Here is a 12,613-nt window from a genome sequence, read left to right as displayed (position 1 = left end):
TATGGACACATTGATACACCGTGATCCATTTGTGGCTAAAGAAAATGAGCGCATGGAAATGCCAATGCACCAGTACGCCTCTTTCACACCAAGAATTGGTGATTATCGAGGGGGAGATTGTTGGAAAGATGTGTCAAATAGCTTAGTGTGAGGAACTATAGTTTTAATATAGACTACATGTAAAAGTATGTGGACACCTGTTCATCGAACATCTCATTCCAAAACAATGGGCATTAATATGGAGTTGGTCCCCCCTTTGCTGCTATAACAGCCTCCACTCTTCTTGGAAGGCTTTCCACTAGATGTTGGAACATTGCTGCGGGGACTTGCTTCCATTCAGCCACAAGAGCATTAGTAAGGTCGGGCACTGATGTTGGGCGGTTAGGCCTGGCTCGCAGTCGGCATTCCAATTCATCCCAAAGGTGTTTGATGGGGTTGAGGTCAGGGCTCTGTGCAGGCCAGTCAAGTTCTTCCACACCAATCTTGACAAAACATTTCTGTATGGACCTCGCTTTGTGCACGGGGCATTGTCACACTGAATGAGGAAAGGGCCTTCCCCAAACTGTTGCCACAAAGTTGGAAGCACAGAATGTCATTGTATGGTCTTCAGTAAGGCCATTCTACTGCCAATGTTTGTCTATGGAGATTGCATGACTGTGCGCTCAATTTTAAACAACTGTCAGCAACAGGTGTGTCTGAAACAGCCGAATCTACTAATTTGACGGGGTGTCCACATACAGTGCATTCAGAAATGTACAGTGCATTCAGAAAGTATTCAGACCCCCTTCCCTTTTTTCACATTTTTTTTTGTTACAGCCTTATTCTAAAATGGATTAAATAATTTTTCTACTCATCAATCTACACACAATAACCCATAATGACTAAGCAAAAACATTTTTTTATTTTTTTATTTGCACATTCCTTAAAAATAAAAAACAGAAATACCTTATTTACATAAGTATTCTGACGCTTTGCTATGAAAATTGAAACTGAGCTTAGGTTTAACCTGTGTCCGTTGATCATCCTTGAGATGTTTCTACAAGTTGATTTGAGTACACCTGTGGTAAATTCAATTGATTTGACATGATTTGGAAAGGCACATACCTGTCTATATATGGTCCCACAGTCGACAGTGCATGTCAGAGCAAAAACCAAGCCATGAGGTCGAAGGAATTGTCCGTAGAGCTCCAAGACAGGATTGTGTCAAGGCACAGATCTGAGGATGGGTACCAACTCATTTCTGCAGAATGAAAGGTCCCCAAGAACACAGTGGCCATCATTCTTAAATGAAAGAAGTTTGGAACCACTAAGACTCTTCCTAGAGTTGGCCAAACTGAGCAATCGGGGGAGAAGGGCCTTGGTCAGGTAGGTGACCAAGATCCCGATGGTCACTATGACAGAGCTCCAGAGTTCCTCTGTGGAGATGGGAGAACCTTCCAGAAGTACACCTGTCTGTGCAGCACTCCACCAATCAGGCCTTTTTGGTAGAGTGGCCAGACGGCAGCCACTCCTCAGTAAAATACATGTGACAACACGCTTGGAGTTTGCCAAAGGCACCTAAAGACTCTTAGACCACAAGAAACAAGATTCTCTGGTCTGATGAAACCAAGATTGAACTCTTTGGCCTGAATGCCAAGCATCACGTCTGGAGGAAACCTGGCACCATCCCTACGGTGAAGCATGGTGTTGGCATCATCTTGCTGTGGGGATGTTTTTCAGCAGCAAGGACTGGGAGACCAGTCAGGACCAAGCGGAAAGATGAACGGAGCAAAGTACAGGGAGATCCTTGATGAAAACCTGCTCCAGAGCACTCAAGACCTCAGACTGGGGTGAAGGTTCACCTTCCAACAGGACACCGACCCTAAGCACACAGCCAAGACAACACAGGAGTGGCGTCGGGACAAGTCTCTGAATGTCCTTGAGTGGCCCAGCCAGAGCCTGGACTTGAACCCGATCAAACATCTCTGGAGAGACCTGAAAATAGCTGTGCAGCAATGCTCCCCATCCAACCTGACAGAGCTTGAGAGGATCTGCAGAGAAGAATGGGAGAAACTCCACAAATCAGGTGTGCTAAGCTTGTAGCGTCATACCCAAGAAGACTCAAAGCCGTAATTGCTGCCAAATGTGCTTCAACAAAGTACTGAGTAAAGGGTCGGAAAAGTTATGTAAATGTGATATTTCAGTTTTTATTTTTGTATACATTTGGAAAAATAAAAATAAACATGATTTTGCTTTGTCATTATGGGGTATTGTGTGTAGATTGATGAGGGGAAAAAAACAATTTAATTCATTTTAGAATAAGGCTGTACATAACAAAATGTGTAAAAAGTCAAGGGCTCTGAATACATTCCGAATGCACTGTATTATCATTCGCAATGGATGTAAAAGAAAAATACTTTCTTACATTTCCGCTCAGCAGGCCAGGTACTTCTATGCATGCGTATGTGCGCGCGCTTCCTCTACAATATCAGGACAGAGAAACCAGACAAATGCTCATAGCTAACATGGAGCACTACAAACAAAAGGAAATTAAAAAATGTAACCAAACAAATGATGGTTATGAAATAAACCAAAAGTTGTTTCTCACAAGTGTGGCAGGTTGTGAACTTTGAGAATGAGAATGGTAAATGACTGCAATTAATACAGTTGTCAGAAGTTTACATACACTTAGGCTGGAGTCATTAAAACGCGTTTTTCAACCACTCCACAAATTTCTTGTTAACAAACTATCGTTTTGGCAAGTCGATTAGGACATCTACTTTGTGCATGGCACAAGTAATTTTTCCAACAATTGTTTACTGATAGATTATTTAACTTATAATTCACTGTATCACAATTCCAGTGGGTCAGAAGTTTACATACACTAAGTTGACTGTGCCTTTAAACAGCTTGGAAAATTCCAGAAAATGATGTCATGGCTTTAGAAGCTTCTGATAGGCTAATTGACATCATTTGAGTCAATTGGAGGTGTACCTGTGGATGTATTTCAAGGCCTACCTTCAAACTCAGTGCCTCTTTGCTTGACATCATGGGAAAATCAAAAGAAATCAGCCAAGGCCTCAGAAAAAGAATTGTAGACCTTCACAAGTCTGGTTCATCCTTGGGAGCAATTTCCAAATGCCTGAAAGTACCACATTCATCTGTACAAACAATAGTACGCAAGTATAAACACCATGGGACCATGCAGCCGTCATACCGCTCAGGAAGGAGATGCGTTCTGTCTCCTAGAGATGAACCTCATGTGGTGCGAAAAGTGCAAATCAATCCCAGAACAACAGCAAAGGACCTTGTGAAGATCCTGAAGGAAACAGGAACAAAATTATCTATATCCACAGTAAAACAAGTCCTATATTGACATAACCTGAAAAGCTGCTCAGCAAGGAAGAATCCACTGCTCCAAAACCACCATAAAAAAGCCAGACTACAGTTTGCAACTGCACATGGAGACAAAGATCGTACTTTTTGGAGAAATGTCCTCTGGTCTGATGAAACAAAAATAGAACGGTTTGGCCGTAATGACCATTGTTATGTTTGGAGGAAAAAGGGGGAGGCTTGCAAGCCGAAGAACACCATCCCAACCGTGAAGCACGGGGGTGGTAGCATCATGTTGTGGGGGTGCTTTGCTGCAGGAGGGACTGGTGCACTTCACAAAATAGATGGCATCATAAGGAGGAAAATGATGTGGATATATTGAAGCAACATCTCAAGACATCAGTCAGGAAGTTAAAGCTTGGTCGCAAATGGGTCTTCCAAATGGACAACAACCAAAAGCATGCTCCAAAGTTATGGCAAAATGGCTTAAGGACAACAAAGTCAAGATATTGGAGGGGCCATCACAAAGCCCTGACCTCAATCCCATAGAAAATTTGTGGGCAGAACTGAAAAAGCATGTGCGAGCAAGGAGGCCTACAAACCTGACTCAGTTACACCAGCTCTGTCAGGAGGAATGGGCCAAAATTCACCCAACTTATTGTGGGAAGCTTGTGGAAGGCTACCCGAAACGTTTCACCCAAGTTAAACAATTTAAAGGCAATGCTACCAAATACTAATTGAGTGTATGTAAACTTCTGACCCACTGGGAATGTGATGAAAGAAATAAAAGCTGAAATAAATCTTTCTCTCTACTATTATTCTGACATATCACCTTCTTAAAATAAAGTGGTGATCCTAACTGACCTAAGACAGGGCATTTTTACTATGATTAAATGTCAGGAATTGTGAAAAACTGAGTTTAAATGTATTTAGCTAAAGCGTATGTATATTCCGACTTCAACTGTATCTAACCAAATGATGGGGATTAATGGTACATTTACTACTGGTGACAAATGTAATGAGGAATTGATAAAAAAATAAATGGGCAAAACAATTCACACAATGAAACAACGAATGCTCAAGAATTGGTGGGAGACAGCAATTCTGTAGAGAGACTTGCCTATTTCTTCACCCCCCCCCCCCCCCCCCCTCTGTTAAGGGTGTTTACTGGAGGCGAAGTCGGTGCAGGAGAGCAGAGTGTAGTGAACAGGCGCACTTTTATTCCGGTCCAACGAAAGCACAAAAGTACATAAATGTGCCCAAACAAGAAACATAGTCAAAAGTATAGCGCGTAACAATACCCACATAACATAAATACAATTTCACACAAAGACATGGAGGGGAACAGAGGACTAAATACATGCAGTGTGATTAGGGAATGAAAACCAGGTGTGTATGGAACAAGACAAAACAAATGGAAATATGAAAAATGGAGCGGCGATGGCTACAAAGCCGGTGAAGTCGTTTGCCGAACGCCGCCCGAAAAAGGAGAGGAGCCGACTTAGGCGGAAGTCGTAACACCCCCCTTATTCTTGTCTCAACATTCTAAATTATACTCAAGACACATTATCTACACACATATTTTAGATGCTTTTTACTGACAGCCGTGACTCAATAATCAGCTAGGCCTATTGCCACATGCGCTTCCCAAATGGACATAGGCCTAATAGCTTGTGATTTTGTAGTAACTTGACAAGGAATGCCCACACAGCGTTTCTAAATGACTTATCATTTATTTTCAACCTAAGAAACAGAAGGTGTACAGCCATGCACAAATTGTACCAATACAGCCCACTCAACATGATAGAGTCGCCTTGTACAGATCCGGGTGATGACCTCATCAAAAGGGAAAGGTCACGGTCAATGCCAATGGCAATAATAACCATGCACACATGAATAGCAATCATACTATACTGCAGGTACTGTAAGTACAATATATATTCAGTGTAATTATTTATATAGTGTCCACATTATAACAGATTTGAAACAATCCAGAGCTATTTTTTAAAATAAACGAATGATCCTAGATTCCTCCTTGGCTAAGTCATGCTTTCTGGTGAAGTATTTTGAATGATATTATTTATTTCTGTATAGACAGAAGTAATTATATAATTTTGGCAAATGTATTTCAATTTTTTTTCCCTATTGGACCTAGCTATGCCTAGCTATGCCATTTCTATCATGTTCTATCGGTTTTCATATCAACTTCTTCCATTGCCCAGAATCCAAAGGCACAATCCTAGTACTATTAACAACCCATCCTAGTACTATTAACAACCCATCCTAGTCATATTAACAACCCATCCTAGTCATATTAACAACCCATCCTAGTCATATTAACAACCCATCCTAGTCATATTAACAACCCATCCTAGTCATATTAACAACCCATCCTAGTCATATTAACAACCCATCCTAGTCATATTAACAACCCATCCTAGTCATATTAACAACCCATCCTAGTACTATTAACAACCCATCCTAGTCATATTAACAACCCATCCTAGTCATATTAACAACCCATCCTAGTACTATTAACAACCCATCCTAGTCATATTAACAACCCATCCTAGTCATATTAACAACCCATCCTAGTCATATTAACAACCCATCCTAGTCATATTAACAACCCATCCTAGTCATATTAACAACCCATCCTAGTACTATTAACAACCCATCCTAGTCATATTAACAACCCATCCTAGTCATATTAACAACCCATCCTAGTCATATTAACAACCCATCCTAGTCATATTAACAACCCATCCTAGTCATATTAACAACCCATCCTAGTCATATTAACAACCCATCCTAGTACTATTAACAACCCATCCTAGTCATATTAACAACCCATCCTAGTCATATTAACAACCCATCCTAGTCATATTAACAACCCATCCTAGTACTATTAACAACCCATCCTAGTCATATTAACAACCCATCCTAGTCATATTAACAACCCATCCTAGTACTATTAACAACCCATCCTAGTCATATTAACAACCCATCCTAGTCATATTAACAACCCATCCTAGTCATATTAACAACCCATCCTAGTCATATTAACAACCCATCCTAGTCATATTAACAACCCATCCTAGTCATATTAACAACCCATCCTAGTACTATTAACAACCCATCCTAGTACTATTAACAACCCATCCTAGTCATATTAACAACCCATCCTAGTCATATTAACAACCCATCCTAGTCATATTAACAACCCATCCTAGTCATATTAACAACCCATCCTAGTCATATTAACAACCCATCCTAGTACTATTAACAACCCATCCTAGTACTATTAACAACCCATCCTAGTACTATTAACAACCCATCCTAGTACTATTAACAACCCATCCTAGTACTATTAACAACCCATCCTAGTCATATTAACAACCCATCCTAGTACTATTAACAACCCATCCTAGTACTATTAACAACCCATCCTAGTCATATTAACAACCCATCCTAGTACTATTAACAACCCATCCTAGTCATATTAACAACCCATCCTAGTACTATTAACAACCCATCCTAGTCATATTAACAACCAATCCTAGTCATATTAGCAACCCATCCTAGTTGTTGAATCTTTAGATTCCCCCTCCTAAATTTTAATGAGATTTTCATCTCTTTTACATATTCATCTCTTTTACATATATCAGGTGAGCTGTTTAGAATGGTGTTTTCCCAGGTGAACTGTTTAGAATGGTGTTTTCCCAGGTGAGCTGTTTAGAATGGTGTTTTCCCAGGAGAATTGTTTAGAATGGTGTTTTCCCAGGTGAACTGTTTAGAATGGTGTTTTCCCAGGTGAGCTGTTTAGAATGGTGTTTTCCCAGGTGAGCTGTTTAGAATGGTGTTTTCCCAGGTGAACTGTTTAGAATGGTGTTTTCCCAGGTGAGCTGTTTAGAATGGTGTTTTCCCAGGTGAACTGTTTAGAATGGTGTTTTCCCAGGTGAACTGTTTAGAATGGTGTTTTCCCAGGTGAGCTGTTTAGAATGGTGTTTTCCCAGGTGTGCTGTTTAGAATGGTGTTTTCCCAGGTGTGCTGTTTAGAATAGTGTTTTCCCAGGCGCTGTTTAGAATGGTGTTTTCCCAGGTGAGCTGTTTAGAATGGTGTTTTCCCAGGTGAGCTGTTTAGAATGGTGTTTTCCCAGGCGCTGTTTAGAATGGTGTTTTCCCAGGTGAGCTGTTTAGAATGGTGTTTTCCCAGGCGCTGTTTAGAATGGTGTTTTCCCAGGTGTGCTGTTTAGAAGGGTGTTTTCCCGTGAATTCCATTTGAAAATTACGTTTAATTGGCTGCTTCATTACATGAGTTGCATGTTCTTTTTAGATGCATTACCATAATCTAAGTGTGATTTCTGTCATTCTGAGCACCGTGGGTGGATGCCCTAATGGGTTTTGCACCCAATGCTTATAGGTCCGGTAAATTTCTGAAATAGCCAGTCACGTTGTCCGATGCCACATTTTCCTAACGGAAGCCCTGGTATAATGATATCATTGAAACACCTATGCGATTGTGCATTGTGCTTTAAAACTAACCCCAACCAGAGATTTCACTGACCATCGAGCTGGAGAGAATCTAATGTTGTAATGTTGAGCTGTGTTCCAGTTCACACACAGTCACACACTCACATAGAGTGAGGTCCTTGGGCCATTTCCCCCATTTACATGTTGAATAATGCACCCCAGCAGATCCATTCATGCATATGTTGACTCCCCTTTTCCCTCTTCCCCCGAAACCCAGAATACTCCTTACAAATCAATTAGAGCAGAGCCACAGAGAAACCCTCCACTCCTAGCTAAAATGGACGCCTTTAAATGAGGGGCCTTTACAGTAGCCGGAGATCAAATGATTATAAATGGGGAATCTTTCTGCCCGCTCCACCTCCTTCCTTCTCATCTTTATGTTGTATCCTTTTCTCTCTTATATATTTATTTTTAACCAGAGGGGGCATTTGGTCTCAAGGTCATAGAGAATTCAAATAGAGCATCAGGGATTGTTCAACACTCTGCCTGCCTTCTGAGATGTGTCTGTTATAAGTAGCAGCCAGGGAGAAAGCCCCTTCAATTACACTGATTTATGGAGGACTTTATTGAGCTTACACGTGGACCAAGGATAGGAGTTTTCTGGGCGCTAGCTAGCTTGAAGCTTAGTTTACGTGTTGATTACATGGCAAGGAATGGGAAGCTTGATAAACCAATGTACAGTATCAGATCTCATCCTGTGGGTCATTCATCAGCAATAATTTGCGCTCCATTAGTGCCAATAAACTCTACCTTCTCCAAGTCCATCACTCTATCACTATTTCACTTCTTCTCCATGACAAAAGTAACAATAACATCAGCAACAACAAGAAGAGTTGTTATAGGCCTGAATGGTCTTAATTTGTGGTGAATTTACATAGGACCACATTATTGTACAATTCCATCCTAATCTGTTTTAGTGCTCCTTTAGGTAGGTTTGCATGCTCTGCATATTTTTCTAGCAGACGCCCGGACCACCGTCTTTTTCACACAAACACAGCCTAATGGTAGTACTTTTAATGCAATGCACTATAATGTCTCTGAGCTGCAGGGTGAGCCTTTAAATCTCACACAATTATATAGGGCTCATTATGCAATTCAGCAAAAGGATAGTGCTCCAACTTTGTCAAGATAAAACATTGATCTCCACCACCGCTCTGAGGTATAAACACATGTTATTTTCCCCTGGTCCTGCCTCAAACTATTAAAGTGGAGAGACTCAAAGGCATAGTTAAAGGACAACTGTGGAATTTTAGACATCAGCAGAAAAAGTATTCTTCATGGAAAAGAGGGCTGGTGTGTTGTTTGTATCATCATGATGGTTTCTCTCTAAATCAGGTCGGCCCTCAATAGGCCCAAGGCTTGAGAGAGATGATGGAGTTACACTTGTGGCCATGTTTGTAGCTATCCACTGAGGAGATGTGAAGATACTCTCATGCCTTTGGATATAGGGCAAGTGTATTAATGTAATAGATAGAACCATACCCCTCAAACTTTTGTATCAATAGGGAGGAGAAAAGGCTTTGCACCATTACACCTACAGAGGCTCTTTGATCCCATAATAGATTTTCAGATGCTCCAATCATTTTCTGAAATTTAAATAACACTTAATCTTGTGCTACCCATACACATAAAACCATTCAAATTGAATTTATATTTAAAAAATCCATATTTTTTTATGTTCCTTTCGTTACACATTTTTACAGTGTATTTCCTCAGACAGGTAGTCATTTTTGATGGTTTTATTATTTAAAAAAAGAATACATGTGAAACATAGCAAGAGTTGTCTCAACAATATGTGGTTCAAACATTAAGCACAGGGTGAGAGTTGGTTAATACAAGAACTGAAACCATTTCCACAATACTGTAGGATAGGTTCTAATCTCCATTGGTATAAGCAGGACCGCTGTGGCTGAGATTGGCTTAATTGGTTTGGAGGCTCCTAGCCAGGCACACGGTGCATACGTCACATTACAGACATGTGCACTGGGGCATACAACTCTCTGATTGGATGCTGATGAGTACATCCATATGTGTTTTCCTCTACTCTGTATTTAATTGAGTTGGCAGAACAGGCCTGGAATGACAACAGATATAAAACACATTCCATCCAGACAGCTACCAGAATGGGTTGAGTTTTATGAAATGGGATCTCTAATGATTTTTTTCCCCTTTTAGGACTAAAAACATTGGCTCATTTCCTTCCTACATGGATGAGTTCCTCAATTTTACGCCAATCTATGAAGGTAATGCCATACTTTTTGGACTGCTCAGATTTCAATATTATTTGCATTATTTACACACACACACACACACACACACACACACACACACACACACACACACACACACACACACACACACACACACACACACACACACACACACACACACACACACACAGAAAGAGGAGAGAAGAGAGAGAAATGTAGAAATTACATTGGAATCTACTCCCTGCTCCAGGTAATTACCCAGAGTTCTTAGCCCCGGCCCTGCTGATGAGAAGTGCTCATGTTTATGCACACAGAGAAGATTATGCATTCACAACAGTCAGACCACCGCCGCCGCCACACTTCCTCACTGTAATTAGAAAAGGATTAGGCCACCCGCTAAAATGAAAAGAAAACCTTATTTTGAACCATATCCTGCAGCGAACAATATTGTCCATATTACTGAGTGATGTGCTTGTCTGGTGGCCTCTCCTTTTGGTGGGTATGGCTAGTGACTAAATTTGTAATGATTTGTAAATTTTTCTCAGAATAGATTCAGGTTGTACATCAGAAAGAAAAGTCCCTTTCCAATACGACAACTTCAAGAAGACAGGACGAGAGTTTACAAAAACCGAGTTCTAGAAGATGTCAGACGGGGCTGGAGGCGATGGGAGGAGAAGGAGAGGTGAATTAATCAAGCTGACAAAGTGAGAAGGCCCTGTGCTGACCCCTCCATGGTGTCCTCACTCCCCATTACCCTCGGAGAGCCACGCGCTCCGGAATGTCACTAATTAAGGATCAGCGGTTCACACGATTGGAGGGGATTGAGAGATGTTAGTCACTGTATCCATCACTCCCTTAGTCATTCTAATAACTCCCTTCTGACACGCCCACGAACAAAGGTGGAAATCATAATGAGTGCCTATTGATGTCTTAGCTTTGACCTCGTTTAAATTTCTGGACGTCTATGGATGGTGTCTGTGGATGGTGATGATGGCCTATCACTGCTAGAGAGGTGGAGAGACACATGCACTGTAAACCCCAATGTGCTGTCATTACTCAAAGGTTTTGAGCAAACGCTGAGTACAGTTACTTAAAGTGATTTTGTAGTCATTACACAAACTGTCACTGTGACCCTGTAATAGGTCCAGATTTGAGTTGTATCAGCTTGAAGAAAAAAATGTAACGCCCCCACTAAGCCACGCCTCCAGTAGAATTTCCCACTTTCCTTTTTGAGTGAATTGTAGAGTTAACCACCCATGACTGTATTTGTTGGTGACAGAGACATGGTTGTTAAATTCCTTCATTTTCAGTCATATGTCCTTCACCAAGTGAGTTCCTAGGCGAATGTTAATTCAATATAATTCAATTCTTTATGACAATACATTACATATCTCATAAGGCTTTATTTTGAGGCCTGGCTTTAAACCTAACACAGTGGCCTGAAACTCATGGTTTCAGACTTGCAAGTAGGGTTGCAATATTCCAGTAACTTTCCCAAAATTCCCAACCGGGAGTTCTGGGAAATTTGCCAGAATTTTGCAACCCTACCTGCATGTCACATTATGCTGGTTTGCAAAGTGGAGTGTAATTCCTATTGGAATCCAGCCAGAGCATATCCAACAGTTGATTTTTATTCACCCGCAACCTGCATTGGCTACCTATGCCATTTAAACTGGAACAACCATTTCTGTAACTAAATTATTGGAATAGTTTAGAAAAATGTATGTTATTTATTTTGTGTAGCATAAGATTAATCAGTCAATCACGTAATGTATATGCAAAAACACAGATATTAAAAACAATTCCCCCAAATCTACCTGCAGTAGGACATGCTGGGAAATAAGTTAATTTGTTATTATAACTTTAAAAATTAGATGTGACTTCTCATTTAATTTTGAATCAGTAACGCATAAACATTTTAAGTAATAATGACTTTTCATTGACTGAGTTCAATTTACTGGAAGTATTTGAGTTAACAATGCCTTAGTTTTTATAGTAGAAGAAATGTGTTTGTGTGTAGATTAATACCAATTCAGATGTCTTTTTTCATTTCTTTCCCCTTTGTTATGGTTATATTTCACGTACGTTGCAATTATTAAGAAATCACTGAGGGGGTGCTGTACTGTATTGTTGTAAACTGTACACTTGACCACACCAAACAACACATGTTACACATTAAAATGTTGAAATATAAGGTGTTGCCATTTATAGCCTCAGGCGCATGCAGGCACGCATGTGCACACACTCACACACACATGCACACACACACACACACACACACGAGTACACACACATATTCATAATCACATCAGCAGTGGAATAGAGGGTGACAATAAAAGGCTGTAATCCATCTGCTGCTTATGGAACCATGTAGAGGTCAGGGTCATATACTAGAAGAGGCTGCCATTGGAACAGCCTCCAACAGGAAATGGATTTGTCTCACAGATCTAATACATGCAGCACAATCCCATGTGTGTGCTGTGGGGTCCGACGCTAGAATGACACTGGAGATGGCAGCACAGGACCTGCAGACCCATCTGACCAGATGATAATGATAAC

The sequence above is a fragment of the Salmo salar genome, chromosome ssa11, assembly GCF_905237065.1.
Source record: "Salmo salar chromosome ssa11, Ssal_v3.1, whole genome shotgun sequence".
Lineage (NCBI taxonomy): Eukaryota > Metazoa > Chordata > Actinopteri > Salmoniformes > Salmonidae > Salmo > Salmo salar.
The sequence above is the reverse complement of the archived record's forward strand: the minus strand, read 5'-3'. Positions refer to the sequence as shown.